Source organism: Ovis aries, chromosome 18 (genome assembly GCF_016772045.2).
Source record: "Ovis aries strain OAR_USU_Benz2616 breed Rambouillet chromosome 18, ARS-UI_Ramb_v3.0, whole genome shotgun sequence".
NCBI classification, from domain to species: Eukaryota; Metazoa; Chordata; class Mammalia; order Artiodactyla; family Bovidae; genus Ovis; species Ovis aries.
The window spans coordinates 10,108,438-10,125,481 of NC_056071.1; the positions used below are offsets into that span (position 1 = coordinate 10,108,438).

At 41.0% G+C, this 17,044-nt stretch overlaps 1 long non-coding RNA gene across 2 annotated transcripts; it reads right to left on the minus strand.

Annotated features, from left to right (window-relative positions):
* Window positions 1-3,160: 3,160 nt before the first annotated feature.
* On the minus strand, window positions 3,161-10,928 carry LOC132658151 (uncharacterized). Of its 2 annotated transcripts, XR_009597315.1 has the most exons (3): window positions 10,594-10,928; window positions 7,942-8,214; window positions 3,161-7,236 (listed from the first exon to the last, which is right to left on the minus strand). It is a non-coding gene; the product is annotated as an uncharacterized LOC132658151 (long non-coding RNA). The 2 variants fall into 2 exon arrangements; XR_009597314.1 differs by lacking the exon at window positions 10,594-10,928 and having other exon boundaries at window positions 7,942-8,408.
* Between the last annotated feature and the right edge of the window lie 6,116 nt (window positions 10,929-17,044).

Below are 17,044 nucleotides of genomic sequence, written 5' to 3' on the forward strand. Positions count from 1 at the left end.
CTTACCCAGCCTCAGCAACTCTCAGTTTTCTCATCGGTAAAATAGGGATGATAAACTGCCTCCTTGTTAGACATGGGCCTTCTTGGTGACTCAGATGGTAAAGAATCCACCTGCAATGCAGGAGATCCGGGTTCGATCCCTGGGTTGGGAAGACCCCCTGGAGAAGGGAATGGCAAAGCACTCTGATATTCCTGCCTGGGAAATCCCATGGACAGAGGAGCCAAGTGGGCTAGAGTCTTTGCAATCAAAAGAGTAAGACACACACGACTGAGCAACTCACGCTTTCATTTTATTAGAAGGTTCGTGACGATCAAATGAGACCATGGTCAGTATCCAACATGCTGTAAGCAATTAATACACGTAAACTCCAACTATTATTAATTTCTGTTACTACTGTGTGTGTGTGTACTCAGTTGCTCAGTCATGTCCATGGGATTTCTCAGGAAAGAATACTGAAATAGGTCACCATTTTCTTCTCCAGGGGATCTTCCTGACCCAAGGATCAAATCCACCTCTCCTGCATTGACAGGTGGATTCTTTACCCCTGAGCCTCCAGGAAAGCCCCTAGTACTACTACTACAAACAAATCTCCTTTTTTTTTTTTTTTGTTTTAGTGACTGTAACATGTTTAATATTCCAGGACATTAAAATTCTAAATGGTTTGATATTTTGGCATCCAAAAAGACTGCTGCTCTCTTTTCAGAGAGCGGGATATTGGATAAACCCACTGCCTAGTAGGAAATGGTTTTCTTTCCAGAGAGGGAGGACCTGTGGCTATAATAGCCATGCTTTCTGGATTTTCTGGTCCACCCAGATTTTAAGAGTAAATTTCATCAGCAAACAAAGAATTAGTCCAATGAATCTGATTTCCGGTTCACTGTGACCGCTGTGCATAGTGTGGAGAGGTGTTTGGTTCTTGCTTGGGACTGATTTGCCTGGCCTGTGGCCTGGAGATCAGGAGCCTGGCAATCATGAGTCAGCGGCTGGGCAGAGTCAGCACTTTGATTGCTTTAGTCTAGGTTTCCCTTGAATCTTGACATGTGATTGTCTGATTTCAAAGTTCAGCAGAAGAAAATGCCAAAGATTCTTTTGTGTCATACATGGTAATTATCTGTGAATTGAGATAAAAGAACAGCATATATGTATACATAATTTCATGTTTCTACTCATTCAGTAAATATTTATTGAGTACCTACTATGTGCTAGGCACAGTTATGGGCAGTTGTGATGTAATAGTAAACAAAAGACAGATATCTTGGGACTTCCCTGGTGGTCCAGGGGCTAAGACTTTGAGCTCCCAAAGCAGGGGGCCAGGGTTTGATCCCTAGGCAGAGAACTAGATCCCACGTGCCGCAACTAAAATCTGGGACAGCCAAATAAATTATTTTAAAAAATCATACTTAAAAATATCTCAGTTGAAAAGAAAAGACAGACATCTCTACTATAATGGAGCTTAATTCTGTCTGGAGAAGGCATAAAACAAACAAGTAAACAGATGAAGATATTATACACAAAGTGGTGGGAAATGCTATGAGAAAAATCAAAGCAAGGGTAGGCGGGATGCAGAGCTGGGGAGATCACGGAAGGTTCTGCGTTAAGATGACATTTGAGCAAAGGTGCGAAGGAAATGTGAGAAGCATGTAGGCTAAGGAACTCTGGAAGGAGAACCCTCCCACCCAGTTCGCCAACATTGCGGGAGGATTCTTTACTGTCTGAGCCACCAGGGAAACCCAAGAATACTGGCGTGAGTAGCCTATCCCTGCTCCAGCAGATCTTGCCCACCCAGGAATCACCAGGGTCTCCTGCATTGCAGGTGGATTCTTTACCAGCTGCACTCTATGGTAGGGTAACAGGCTTTTCAAGTTTGCCCAGAGTTATTCTGGGTTTGGAGTAGTGAATGGCAACCTACTCCGCTATCCTTGCCTGGAAAATTTCATGGAAGGAGAACGCTGGCAAGGTCTGCATGGGGTCGCAAAGAGCCTGACCCAACTGAGCGCACTCACATGGTTTCTGATTTTAGCATAGAAAGTCTTGCATCCCAGGAAAACCCTCTGGTCCAGGCAAACTGAGATAGTTGGCTGCCCTTGCTGTGGGAAAGCAAATGACTAAGAGAAACCCATCTTTTGGATGAGGAGTCAGGGAAGGCCTTCCTGGGGGGTTGACATTTGAGTCAAGACAAGAATGATACAAAAGAACTGTCTTCAGATTTCTGTCGAGCCATCAGGATGAGGCTCATCCCCTCCTAGAGAGGGTCCAAACAAGAATTTGTGTTTTGAGAATATGAATAAACACTTATGGAATATTTTCCATAGGCCAGACAATGTAAATATTTTATGTCCTTCAGTTCCTATGTCCAAGTAGTAGGCAATGTTACTCCCATTTTACAAGTCAGACATAAAGTGACAAGCATTGTCTGAAGTCTTGAGTCTAATAAGTAGAGTTGGGATAAAATTTTGCTCTGGCAGTTTGACCTATTTTAGGGAGAAAGAATCGCTTCTTGCTTAGAGAGGAGATAGAAATAGAACTTTAATTTCACAGAGCCCAGACTCTTGCTATATGCCCATGAAAACTTCTCTAAACTGGATTTGCTTGGACATTACTCTTTATCTAATCTAGACTTGATGGCATCTGGGTTAAGCAGCCTCTAAAGAGTTGGATACTTCCTAAAGAGCTCAAGATGCCTTGGGGAAATATGATGGGATACAAAGGAAAGACTTGGAGTTTCTGAAAATCACAGATGAGGTAAAAAGCAAAAAATAAACATTTTCTTTTAAGTGTAACTATGATTCCATTTATCTCTGAGCTAGTGCTGCCTGTGGACAAATTAGGAGGCATATATTTTTGTCTTCTTACTTAGCTTCTGGCATGGTTTCATTCCTTAAGTCTTTTCAGGGAAGATCTTGTATACTATATCTTTGGATTTCCCATTGCAACTAACAGGTCCTTGCATTTAGTATGAAATCTATAAACATTTTCTGAAAGTAAAATATTTGGAGGATCAGCATTAGTACCTTATAAAGTTATGATTACAATTTTTAGTAATTTTCTACAAGATAAATTCTGAAATGACTGAGTTTGGCTAACAACCATTTGGACCTCAAAAAGAACACTATCCCTTGCCATAGTTATAGTTTAATCCAACTCATGCCATGATGACAAGTTCTGAATGTATACATTTATTTGCATTAAAGTACACAGAAAACAGTCCTAGAATGATAGAATGAGGATATTAAAAAAGCCACCCCTCCACAAAAGCAATGAGAACACTGGCAAAAATCATCAAAAACAAATTTTTCAGTACTCTGAAAATTAACCAAAGGCTTCAGTTCAGTTCAGCTCAGTTCAGTCGCTCAGTTGTGTCTGACTCTTTGCGACCCCATGAATTGCAGCACGCCAGGCCTCCCTGTCCAACACCAACTCCCGGAGTTCACTCAGACTCACATCCATTGAGTCAGTGATGCCATCCAGCCATCTCATCCTCAGTCGTCCCCTTCTCCTCCTGCCCCCAATCCCTCCCAACATCAGAGTCTCTTCGAATGAGTCAACTCTTCACATGAGGTGGCCAAAGTACTGGAGTTTCAGCTTTAGCATCATTCCTTCCAAAGAAATCCCAGGGCTGATCTCCTTCAGAATGGATTGGTTGGATCTCCTTGCAGTCCAAGGGACTCTCAAGAGTCTTCTCCAACACCGCAGTTCAAACGCATCAGTTCTTCGGTGCTCAGCCTTCTTCACAGTCCAACTCTCACATCCATACATGACCACAGGAAAACCATAGCCTTGACTAGACGGACCTTAGTCGGCAAAGTAATGTCTCTGCTTTTGAATATACTATCTAGGTTGGTCCTAACTTTTCTTCCAAGGAGTAAGCGTCTTTTAATTTCATGGGTGCAGTCACCATCTGCAGTGATTTTGGAACCCCCCAAAATAAAGTCTGACACTGTTTCCACTGTTTCCCCATTTATTTCCCATGAAGTGATGGGACCGGATGCATGATCTTCGTTTTCTGAATGTTGAGCTTTAGGCCAACTTTTTCACTCTCCACTTTCACTTTCATCCAGAGGCTTTTAGTTCCTCTTCACTTTCTGCCATAAGGGTGGTGTCATCTGCATATCTGAGGTTATTGATATTTCTCCCGGCAATCTTGATTCCAGCTTGTGTTTCTTCCAGTCCAGTGTTCCTCATGATGTACTCTGCATAGAAGTTAAATAAGCAGGGTGACAATATACAGCCTTGATGTACTCCTTTTCCTGTTTGGAACCAGTCTGTTGTTCCATGTCCAGTTCTAACTGTTGCTTCCTGACCTGCATACAGATTTCTGAAGAGGCAGGTCAGGTGTTCTGGTATTCCCATCTCTTTCAGAATCATCCACAGTTTATTGTGATCCACACAGTCAAAGGCTTTGGCATAGTCAATAAAGCAGAAATAGATGTTTTTCTGGAACTGTCTTGCTTTTTCCATGAACCAGCGGATGTTGGCAATTTGATCTCTGGTTCCTCTGCCTGTTTTAAAACCAGCTTGAACATCAGGAAGTTCACCAAAGGCTTATAGTAACTCAAAACGTGTTTATTCAAGGAAGATGATTAAATCATGATAAGAAGAATGAGTGCCATGACATTTTAACTTACTCATGTCCCATCCCATTCTTCCCAGTTCTGCAGTAGCCTTGAACACCAACAGCCTCATATGCATGGTAGGTATGAAAATGAATGGTCTAGAAGCCACTGAAGGGGAAAAAATGATACTGAAGCCCTCCCCCCCCCCCCCCCACACACAGGCCCCATCCCCAGAAATCTGTCATTATTTCATCTCAGTCTCACAATTTGTCTTTCTTTGATCTGATTCAGAGCTCACTTTACCAATTGCCTTTTCTCTAGGGTCTTGGTTAAAAATAATTAGTGGTACTGTTTAGGTCAACAAGTATCCGAGTTGCTGATAACAGTTGGAGCTAGCAAGAGACTGAATAGAACATTAAAAAGGAAAAACTGAGGAGTAAGAACAACAAAAATAATAACATCTACAACAAATCCTGAGCTGAGGGGGATCCTATTTATATCACGTTTTTTAAAATGTTTTCAAAACAGGAAAATATGGCTTACACCTAGGGAAAAAGCAATGAAAACAACACTTGAATTAGCTCAGGTGTTGGACTTACAAGACAAGGACTTTAAAAGAACAAAGGGAAAGTACATCTAAATAATTAAAGGAAAATATGAGAATATTTCACCAAGCAGATGATATCAATAAAAAGATAGAAATTATATTAAAAAAAGAACAAAATAGGATTTTTTGTAGTTGAAAAATACAAAAATTGAAAAATTTGCTAGAGGAGCTCAAAACATATTTGAACTGACAGAGGAAAGAAGGACTGAGCTTGAAGACAGTTTATTGAGATTACCTAGGCTGAGGAACAGAAAGGAAAAAATAATGGGTAAAAATAAATGATGCCTCAGAAATCTATGGAACATTATCCAACGTATATGCGTAATGAGAGGTGCAGGAGAAAATGTGAGGGAAAAGGGTTGAAAAATATTTGAGGGAATAATTGCTGATATCTTCCAAATATGATGAGAAACATTAATCTGTATATTCAAGAATCTCAAAAAACTCCAAGTAGCATAAACTTTAGTAGCATAAATCCACTTTTAGCCACATCATGTAATTAATCCCAGATAAAACTGGAGATTGTGGCTAGCACACCTCCTACAAGAAGCACTAAAGAGGACTCTTCAGGCTGAAGAACTAAAATGCTGCTAGTCAATAACTCACAAATACATGAGTACCTGCAAATTTCTTCCATAGGCAAATACAGATGGGTGTAAAGTGTTTCGGCTTTTAAAACATTTCAGGTCTTACTGTATTTAAAAGTCAGCTATATAAAGCAAGAACTTTGTTGATGTGCTTACAATGTTTAAAGCTAATGACAATAATTGCACACAAAAAACGGGGAAAAAATGGAGGTATATTGGTGCAAAGTTTTGGTATTAGTATGGAAATTAGGTTGGTATTCATCCAAACTAGATTATTGTAAGTTAGGAAGTTTATTATTATACCCAGGGCAAGTACTAAGAAAACAAAAACTAATAGCAAGGACATTAAAATAGTATACTATTGAAATACCTAGTTAATGCAAAATAAAGCAATTATGGATGAATAGGAAGGCAAAAATGATGTAAGTATATAGAGAATAAATAACAAAAGAGCAGATATAGATCCTATCCTATCAGTAATTACCTAACGTAGATGGACAGCTACTTCAATCAAAGGCAGAGACTGGAAAAAATGGATAAAAACATGATCTGACGATATGCTGTCTATAAGAGAAACACTTGAAATCAAAGGCGTAAACAGACTGAAAGTAAAAAAAAAAACCAAAACCAAAAACAGAAACAGAAAACCTATACTAATCGAATAGTAACGAAAAGAGCACTGAAGTGGCTCCACTGCTGCTGCTGCCGCTGCTGAGTCGCTCCAGTCGTGTCTGGCTCTGTGCGACCCCATAGACGGCAGCCCACCAGGCTCCGCCGTCCCTGGGATTCTCCAGGCAAGAACACTGGAGTGGGTTGCCATTTCCTTCTCCAGTGCGTGAAAGTGAAGTTGCTCAGTCGTGTCCGACCCTCAGCGTCCCCGTGGACTGCAGCCTTCCAGGCTCCTCTGTCCATGGCTATACTAAGTCATATTAAATAGGTGTTAAGACAAGTTGTTGCTAGATGGAAACAATGACATTTTATAATAAGAGGATCAGCCCATCAGGAAGACTTAATGATAAACATATATGCATCCCAGAGTAACAAAATCTATGAAACAAAATCTGACGTAATTGAAGTGAGAAATAGAGAATTCCACAGTGATAGTTGGAGACTGCAATAGCCCACTTCCAAAAATGAATAGAATGACTTAGCAGAAGGTTAAAAAGAAACCAGAAAACTCAAACAGTGGTGTAAACCCACAGAGCCTGGCAGACATCTATAGAACTCTCCGCCCAACAATTACAGAATGCAAATTCTGTGGGACATTCTGCAGGAAAGATCATAATAAGTTTCAGAAGTTCAAAGTGTTAGTCGCTAAATTGTGTTTGACTCTTTGCGATCCCATGGACTGTACCACACCAGGCTCCTCTGTCCATGGGATTCTCCAGGCAAGAATAGTTGAGTGGGTAGTCATTCACTTCTCCAGAGGATCTTCCCAGCCCAGGGATCAAATCCAGGTCTCCCACATTACAGGCAGATTCTTCACTGTCTGAGCCACCAGGAAAGACCATAATGAGTTTAAAAGGACTGAAATCACACAAAGTAAACAAGTACATTCTTTGACTATCATGGAATGAAATTAGAGAGCAGTAACAAGGATTTTTAGGAAAGTTACTAGTATATAGAAATAAAACTACATCTAAATAATCAATGGGCCAAAGAATAAATCACAAAGACAAATTACTAAATACTCTGAGATTAATGAAAAGGAAAACAAAACCTACAAAACTTATGGGATGCAGCTAAAGCAATGCTTGTGGGAAAATTTATGCAGCTAGCGCTCAATCACTCAGTTGCGTCCGACTCTCTGCCACCCCATGGACTGTAGCCCATGACACTCCTCTGTCCGTGGAATTTTCTAGGCAAGAATACTGGAGTGGGTTGCCATTTCCTACTCCAGAGGTTCTTCTCCACCCAGAGATTGAACCTGCTTCTCCTGTGTCTCCTACATTTCAGACAGATTCTTTACCACTGAGCCACCTATGCTGCTAAGCACCTATCAATATATTAAAAGGAAGAAAGATCTCAATCAATAGCCAAAACTGCTACCTTAAGAAACTAGAAAAAGAAGAGCATATTAAACCCAAAGCACACAAGGGAATAATAAAGAATAGAACTGCAATAAATGGAATTAAAGGCTAGAAAACGATAGAGAAAATTATTTGGTAATTTGGAAATAACAAAATTGACAGACCTTGTGAATTTACTGGCAGTTCAGTGGTTAGGACTCCATACTCTCCAGGCAGGGGGCTTAGGTTCGATTCCTGGTCAGGGAACTAAGATCCTGCAAGCCATTAGTGAAAGTTGCTCTGTCGTGTCCAGCTTTTTGCGACCCCATGGACTATATGGTCCATGGAATTCTCCTGGCCAGAATCATGGAGTTTGTAGCCTTTCCCTTCTCCAGGGACTCTTCCCAACCCTGGGATTGAACCCAGGTCTCCCACATTGCAGGTGGATTCTTTACCAGCTGAGCCACAATTGGGAGCAGCCAAAAAGAAAAAAGAGAGAAGACTCAAATTACTAAAAATTAGGAACAAAAGACGGAGAAGGAGATGGCACCCCACTCCAGTACTCTTGCCTGGAAAATTCCATGGCCAGGGGAGCCTGGTAGGCTGCAGTCCATGGGGTCATGAAGAGTCGAACATGACTGAGTGACTTTACTTTCACTTTTCACTTTCATGCATTGGAGAAGGAAATGGCAACCCACTCCAGTGTTCTTGCCTGGAGAATCCCAGGGACGGGGGAGCCTGGCTGGCTGTGGTCTGTGGAGTTGCACAGGGTCGGACACGACTGAAGCGATGCAGCAGCAGCAGCAGCAGCAGGAACAAAAGAGAGGCATCTTTACTTACCTTACTAACATGAAAAAGGATTGTAAGGGAAAACTATAACCAGTTGTTACTAATAAATTATATAACCTGGATGAAATGAATAAATGAAATATACAAATGACTGATTTGAGAAGAAATAGAATAAGTGAATAGACCTTTAAAAAGTAGAGATTGAATTAGAAATCAAAACAATTCCCGCAGTGAAAAGCCAAAACCTAGATGGCTTCACTTATTATGTCTTTCAAATATTAACAAAAATACACGAGACCAGTATTACTCTGATATCAAAACCAGAAATGACATCACAAGAAAAGAGCTACAGATTATTTTCCTTTCATAGCATAGCTGTAAATCTCAACAAAATACTAACAAGCCAAGTGCAGCATCATAGAAAATGGATCATTTACCATGATTAATTTAGCATATGAAACTTTAACAAGATTAGCTTAGCATATGAAATTCAGTCTATTTGATACAACATATTAACCACTTCACTATTCTGGCCTTGAGAACCCCATGAACAGTATGAAAAGGCAAAATGATAGGATACTGAAAGAGGAACTCCCCAGGTCAGTAGGTGCCCAATATGCTACTGGAGATCAGTGGAGAAATAACTCCAGAAAGAATGAAGAGATGGAGCCAAAGCAAAAACAATATCCAGTTGTGGATGGGACTGGTGATAGAAGCAAGATCCGATGCTGTAAAGAGCAATATTGCATAGGAACCTGGAATGTCAGGTCCATGAATCAAGGCAAATTGGAAGTGGTCAAACAGGAGATGGCAAGAGTGAATGTCGACATTTTAGGAATCAGCGAACTAAAATGGACTGGAATGGGTGAATTTAACTCAGATGACCATTATATCTGCTACTGTGGGCAGGAATCCCTCAGAAGAAAGGGAATAGCCATCATGGCCAACAAAAGAGTCCAAAATGCAGTACTTGGATGCAATCTCAAAAACGACAAAATGATCTCTGTTTGTTTCCAAGGCAAAACATTCAATATCACGGTAATCCAAGTCTGTGCCCCAACCAGTAATGCTGAAGAAGCTGAAGTTGAATGGTTCTATGAAGACCTACAAGACCTTTTAGAACTAACACCCAAAAAAGACATCCTTTTCATTATAGGGGACTGGAATGCAAAAGTAGGAAGTCAAGAAACACCTGGAGTAACAGGCAAATTTGGCCTTGGAACACAGAATGAAGCAGGGCAAAGGCTAATAAAGTTTTGCCAAGAAAATGCACTGGTCATAGCAAACACCCTCTTCCGACAACACAAGAGAAGACTCTACACATGGACATCACCAGATGGTCAACACCGAAATCAGATTGATTATATTCTTTGCAGCCAAAGATGGAGAAGCTCTATACAGTCAGCAAAAACAAGACCAGGAACTGACTGTGGCTCAGACCATGAACTCCTTTTTGCCACATTCAGACTTAAATTGAAGAAAGTAGGGAAATCCACGAGACCATTCAGGTATGACCTAAATCAAATCTCTCATGATTATACAGTGGAAGTGAGAAATAGATTTAAGGGACTAGATCTGATAGATAGAATGCCCGATGAACTATGGACTGAGGTTTGTGACATTGTACAGGAGACAGGGATCAAGACCATCCCCATGGAAAAGAAATGCAAAAAAGCAAAATGACTGTCTGGGGAGGCCTTACAAATAGCTGTGAAAAGAAGAGAAGTGAAAAGCAAAGGAGAAAAGGAAAGATATAAGCATCTGAATGCAGAGTTCCAAAGAATAGCAAGAAGAGGTAAGAAAGCCTTCCTCAGTGATCAATGCAAAGAAACAGAGGAAAACAACAGAATGGGAAAGACTAGAGATCTCTTCAAGAAGATTAGAGATACCAAGGGAACATTTCATGCAAAGATGGGCTCGATAAAGGACAGAAATGGTCTGGACCTAACAGAAGCAGAAGATATTAAGAAGAGGTGGCAAGAATACACAGAAGAACTGTAAAAAAAAATCTTCGAGACCAAGATAATCACAATGGTGTGATCACTCACCTAGAGCCAGACATCCTGGAATGTGAAGTCAAGTGGGCCTTAGGAAGCATCACTATGAACAACGCTAGTGGAGGTGATGGCATTCCAGTTGAGCTATTTCAAATCCTGAAAGATGATGCTGTGAAAGTGCTGTACTCAGTATGCCAGCAAATTTGGAAAACTCAGCAGTGGCCACAGGACTGGAAAAAGTCAGTTTTCATTCCAGTCCCAAAGAAAGGCAATGCCAAAGAATGCTCAAACTACCTCACAATTGCACTCATCTCACACACTAGTAAAGTAATACTCAAAATTCTCCAAGCCAGACTTCAGCAATACGTGAACTGTGAAATTCCAGATGTTCAAGCTGGTTTTAGAAAAGGCAGAGGAACCAGAGATCAAATTGCCAACATCCGCTGGTTCATGGAAAAAGCAAGAGAGTTTCAGAAAAACATCTATTTCTGCTTTATTGACTATGCCAAAGCCTTTGACTGTGTGGATCACAATAAACTGTGGAAAATTCTGAAAGAGATGGGAATACCAGACCACCTAACCTGCCTCTTGAGAAATCTGTATGCAGGTCAGGAAGCAGCAGTTAGAACTAGACATGGAACAACAGACTGGTTCCAAATAGGAAAAGGAGTACATCAAGGCTGTATATTGTCACCTTGCTTATTTAACTTATATGCAGAGTACATCATGAGAAACACTGGGCTGGAAGAAGCACAAGCTGAAATCAAGATTGCCGGGAGAAATATCAAGAACCTCAGATATGCAGATGACACCACCCTTATGGCAGAAAATGAAGAGGAACTAAAAGCCTCTTGATGAAAGTGAAAGAGGAGAGTGAAAAAGCTGGCTTAAAGCTCAACATTCAGAAAACGAAGATCATGGCATCTGGTCCCATCACTTCAGGGAAAATAGATGGGGAAACAGTGGAAACAGTGTCAGACTTTATTTTTGGGGGCTCCAAAATCACTGCAGATGGTGACTGCAGCCATGAAATTAAAAGACGCTTACTCCTTGGAAAAAAAGTTATGACCAGACTAGATAGCATATTGAAAAGCAGAGACATTACTTTGCCAACAAAGGTCCTTGCTAGTCAAGGCTATGGTTTTTCCTGTGGTCATGTATGGATGTGAGAGTTGGACTGTGAAGAAAGCTGAGCGCCGAAGAATTGATGCTTTTGAACTGTGGTGTTGGGGAAGACTCTTGAGAGTCCCTTGGACTGCAAGGAGATCCAACCAGTCCATTCTGAAGGAGATCAGCCCTGGGATTTCTTTAGAAGTAATGATGCTAAAGCTGAAACTCCAGTACTTTAGCCACCTCATGTGAAGAGTTGACTCATTGGAAAAGACTCTGATGCTGGGAGGGACCGGGGGCAGGAGGAGAAGGGGACGACAGAGGATGAGATGGCTGGATGGCATCACTAACTCGAGGCACATGAGTCTGAGTGACCTCTGGGAGTTGGTGATGGATGGAGAGGCCTGGAGTGCTGCAATTCACGGGGTCGCAAAGAGTTGGACATGACTGAGCGACTGAACTGAACTGAAGTGAACATTGTATAAAAATTTTTTGCTTCCAAAAACACCATCAAAAAAAATGAAAACATAACCCATATAATAGGAGAAAATATTTTCAAATCATGTATCCAATAAGAGACTTATAGCCATGATACACTAAGTAGTCTTATAACTGAACAATGAAAAAAGAAATAATTCAATTAAAACTGGACAAGGAATTTGCATAATTTTCCAAAGGAGATATATAAAGGGCCAATAGGCATATGAAAAGATGCCCTCCACTGTTACTCCTTAGGGAAATGCAAGGCAAAAACCACAGTGAGAATCCACTTCACACCCACTAGTCTGGCTAAAATTAAAAAGACAACAAAATTGTTGATGGGAATGTAGATAAATTAGAACGCTTATGCATTGTTATAAGAGTGTAGAATGGTGCAGCCACTTTGGAAAACAGTTTGGCAGTTTCTTAAAATGTTACACACAGAGTTACCATATGACCCTGCAGTTCCACACTTAGGAATATTCCCAGGAGAACTAAAATATACATGAAAATGTATGTTCACACAAAACTTCAGGAAAGTTCTGAACATCCTTATTCATAATGGCTTCAGAGTGAATGCAACCCAAACATTCATCAAGTGACGACTGGATGAACAAAATGTGATATATCCATACAATGGCTACTATTTGGTCATGAAAAATAATATGAACTATTAGTACACGTGGTGGCTACAACAGTTCAGTTCAGTTCAGTTCAGTTGCTCAGTCATGTCTGACTTTTTGCCACTCTATGAATCACAGCACGCCAGGCCTCCCTGTCTATCACCATCTCCTGGAGTTCACTCAGACTCATGTCCATCGAGTCAGTGATGCCATCTCATCCTCTGTCATCCCCTTTTCCTCCTGTCCCCAATCCCTCCCAGCATGAGAGTCTTTTCCAATGAGTCAACCATTCGCATGAGGTGACCAAAGTACTGGAGTTTCAGCTTTAGCATCATTCCTTCCAAAGAACACCCAGGGCTAATCTCCTTCAGAATGGACTGGTTGGATCTCCTTGCAGTCCAAGGGACTCTCAAGAGTCTTCTCCAACACCACAGTTCAAAAGCATCAATTCTTCGGAGCTCAGCTTTCTTCACAGTCCAACTCTCGCATCCATACATAGATAAACCTTAAAAATATCATACTAAATGTAAGAAGACAGACAAAAAAGGCCACTTATTGTATGATTCCATCTATGTGAAATATCCGAATGAAGCAAAACATAGAGATAGACATTAGATTAGTGGTCAACAGGAATCGGGAGAGGGGAGAACAGGGAATGACTTAATGTGTGCGGGGTTTCCTTTTGGACTGATTAAAATGTTCTGATAGTGTTGATGGTTGACTAAATTCTGGCCTACAGTGTAAGAATGGAATGTTTTGTGAAATTGCTCTTTGTGCTTTTTAGAGGGAAATTGCTGGCCCTCTACCTCTTCATTCCCGTTTCAGGCAGGCGAGAGCCTGGATTTTAGGGTATTAAGCCATTTCTCTACAGGTTGTCAAGAGCAAACTCTTAGGGTGTGCCACAGAGCAAGATGAAAGGAAGCTGGGTGGCTGGACCGTCTTGAGGAGGAGAACCTTTTGAATCATTCTGATGAGATGGATTTGCCATATATTTTGTTGCTGTTCAGTCACTTGGTCGTGTCTGACTCTTTGCGAACCCCATGGACTGCAGCATGCCAGGGCTCCCTGTCCTTTACTATCTCCCAGAGTTTCCTCGAACTCATGTCTGTTGAGTCAGTGATGCCATTCAAACATCTCATCCTCTGTCACCCACTTCTCCTGCTGCCTCAACCTTTCCCAGCATCAGGGTCTTTTCCAGTGAGTTGGTGCTTCACATCAGGTGGTCACAGTATTAGAGCTTCAGCTTCAGTGGCAGTCTGTCCAATGAATATTCAGGACTGATTTCCTTTAGGATGGACTCGTTTGATTTCCCTGATGTCCAAGGGACTCGAAGAATCTTCGTCAGCACCACAGTTTGAAAGCATCAGTTCTTTAGTGCTCAGCCTTCTTTATGGTCCAACTCTCACATCCATAGATGACTACTGGAAAAACCATAGCTTCGACTATACGGACATTTGTTGGCAAAATGATGTCTCTGCTTTTTAATATGCTGTCTAAGTTCATCATAGCTTTTCTTCCAAGGAGCAAGCATCTTTTAATTTCATGGCTATTGTTATTTTGGACACTTTCAAAGCAGTGAAATCAACCTTCCAATTTCTATAATAACATCTTTGGGATCATGGTAACTCTTGTTAAAGATTGCTTTTCTTTCTGTGAATTTATGCTCACATGGTTTCAAATGAACAACTCCAAAGGTGCGAGGACAAACAAGGCATCATCATTTTCCTCTGTGAGTTCAATGTGGGGTGGAAGCATTTGTCATGCGCATAAATAATGAATGTAAAAACAACTGAAGCCAGAAATTCAGGTAGAATTTTGTGAGAAGAAAAGGAGGGCTGGGAAAAACTGAGCAGAGAGGGCAAGGACAAGTTAGAAACATCATTTACTGGCAGAGAAAGGTAATATACCCTCTCATTTCATTCTATGCATTTTTTATTACATAATTTATTTTGTGTCTTGATAGTGTGGAGTTGTTATTATTGTCAAAAACTTTTTTATTGTGAAATGATCTGAGAGTAATAGAAGAATTCAAAGATAGTGCAGAGAATTCCTATATAACTTCTAGTTTGCCGTAATGCTAACCTATGATACTAAGAAATTAACTACAGTTAAGTACAATAATTCGGAGAAGGCAATGGCACCCCACTCCGGTACTCTTGCCTGGAAAGTCCCACGGAGGGGCCTGGGAGGCTGCGGTCCATGAGGTCGCTAAGAGTCAGACACGACTGCACAACTTCACTTTCACTTTTCACTTTCATGCATTGGAGAAGGAAATGGCAACCCACTCCAGTGTTCTTGTCTGGAGAATCCCAGGGATGGCGGAGCCCGGTGGGCTGCCGTCTATGAGGTCGCACGGAGTCGGACACGACTGAAGCAACTTAGCAGTAGCAGCAGCAGCAAGTACAATAATATTAACGGAAGTCAAGACTGTCAGATTTCACCAGTTTTTCTTTGAATGTGTTTTCAATTTCTGTTCCAGGCTCCAATCCAGGATCCAGAATTGCATTTAATCTCTAACTTCCAAAATCTTCCGTAGCTAGCTTTAGAACACAGGGCATTCACAGACCATCTCTCTAGCCCATCTGAAGTCAACAAGTTTGGGATGGGAGCCCCGAAGTGACAGTTCCAGGCCTGAATCAGTCATTAATGAAACACTAGGACTGTCAAGTGGATGGTCGGGGTCTCAAACCTGAAAGCGTCCTGCAAATGATGGAGAAATATCCTCCAGTGAGATCAGTTATTCATTTATCCATCACCCAGAAAATTTTTCCTGAGCAGCAGCCACACCCGAGACATAGGGCTGCACAGCCCATGAGCCCTATTCGTCACTTGCCAGCAGTTCCAATCCTGTAAAGCTGATCATTAAGTATTTATCGAATGCCTACCATGGGCCCTATGACACGCATTATGAGCTTTCCATTAGCCTGTACTCCATGAATATTCCATTACAGGCCTGAAAGAGTTAAGGTGCCGCAAAGCCTCCCCTGGGTCTGGGGAGTCCCGCGCCACTCAGGGAAGGTTGCAGACGCATTAGGATCCAAGTATGTATTTTCTTTTCCCCTCTGTTTATGTCTCTGTTTTCTGTAAAGTCTCCTAAACTGCAGCCGTATCTCCCAACTTCTCTGACAATGCTATAAATTTCATTAAGAAGATGAAGCCTGTGGGGCAATTAACTCCAAAAGTGGTACAAAGCAATAGCGAGGAGATACTGGCCTGTAGTACTTAGCACTTAGCTCTGAAATTGAGATAAGCCCTATCAACTAGGGGTTGTGTTTAATGTTCACTGCCGCTTCCAGACCACAGCTACAACCCAGCGGTCACCGTGTTAACACTCCCCAATATCTATTACAATTAGTTTTTGATTAAGAGGCCTAACATGGCTTTTGAAGCCTTTTATGTTGTGTCAAATGGCTAGTGATGGAGTGAGATGGCTGGACACCTCCCAGTAACAAAGCATCTTGTAAAAGGTTTCAAGTGAACTATTTTATCATCCTAATGGAAACCAGATGACTCTAACTCCCCCCTTAATTTCAACTATTTACTGAAGAGTCCTTGTTTTGAATTACTTAAAGATTTATTCTTAAACGACTACCTCATGCGTCAAGAATCGCTAATAACAGAGCCATTTGGAATTTGGGAAGGCTTTTAAAGATGACGGAGGTGATTTTCACAGAAGGTTTACTTTATTTTTATTATTTCTTTCAATTTTTAAGGGAGCAAATGCCTTTGCCCTTTTCTGGTATTTAATTATTACTTTAATGATTGTTTAGGAGGTCTTTCTCTGAGTTATGCTTTCTCTGCTGGGGCTTCAGTTGATAGTCTTGGCCTATTTTCCAAGAGAGAGGTCAGCAGTATTTTGTGAGGAAAAAACAATTTTTTGTAGCTATGTATGATTTAATTCTGTGTGAGTGGAAGCTATATGTCATTTTTATAAAGGTACATCAAGATCAAACAAAGTAGACTGATTTAAAAGCTTTTATAAGCTATAAAATATACTTATAAATTTAATCAAAATAGTACGTAAATAAGATGTAACGTGTATGTGAAACACACTGGCCTTTTTTGCAGCCCTTTTTTTTTTTTTTTTTTTGCTGTCTCAGTAGCCTTGGCTATGTCCCTGCTTTGAACCTCTGTTTTGTGTTATCTGGGGCTTGGGCTAGATGCACCCTGAGTTTTTGTTTACCGCTAGGAGTCATTGATTCTGTGCTATCAGATGTGCTGGAAACGATTAACTCCTAGGGTACAAAAACCTCATCAAAGGAAGCAGTGTGGTATATGGGTTCAAGCTT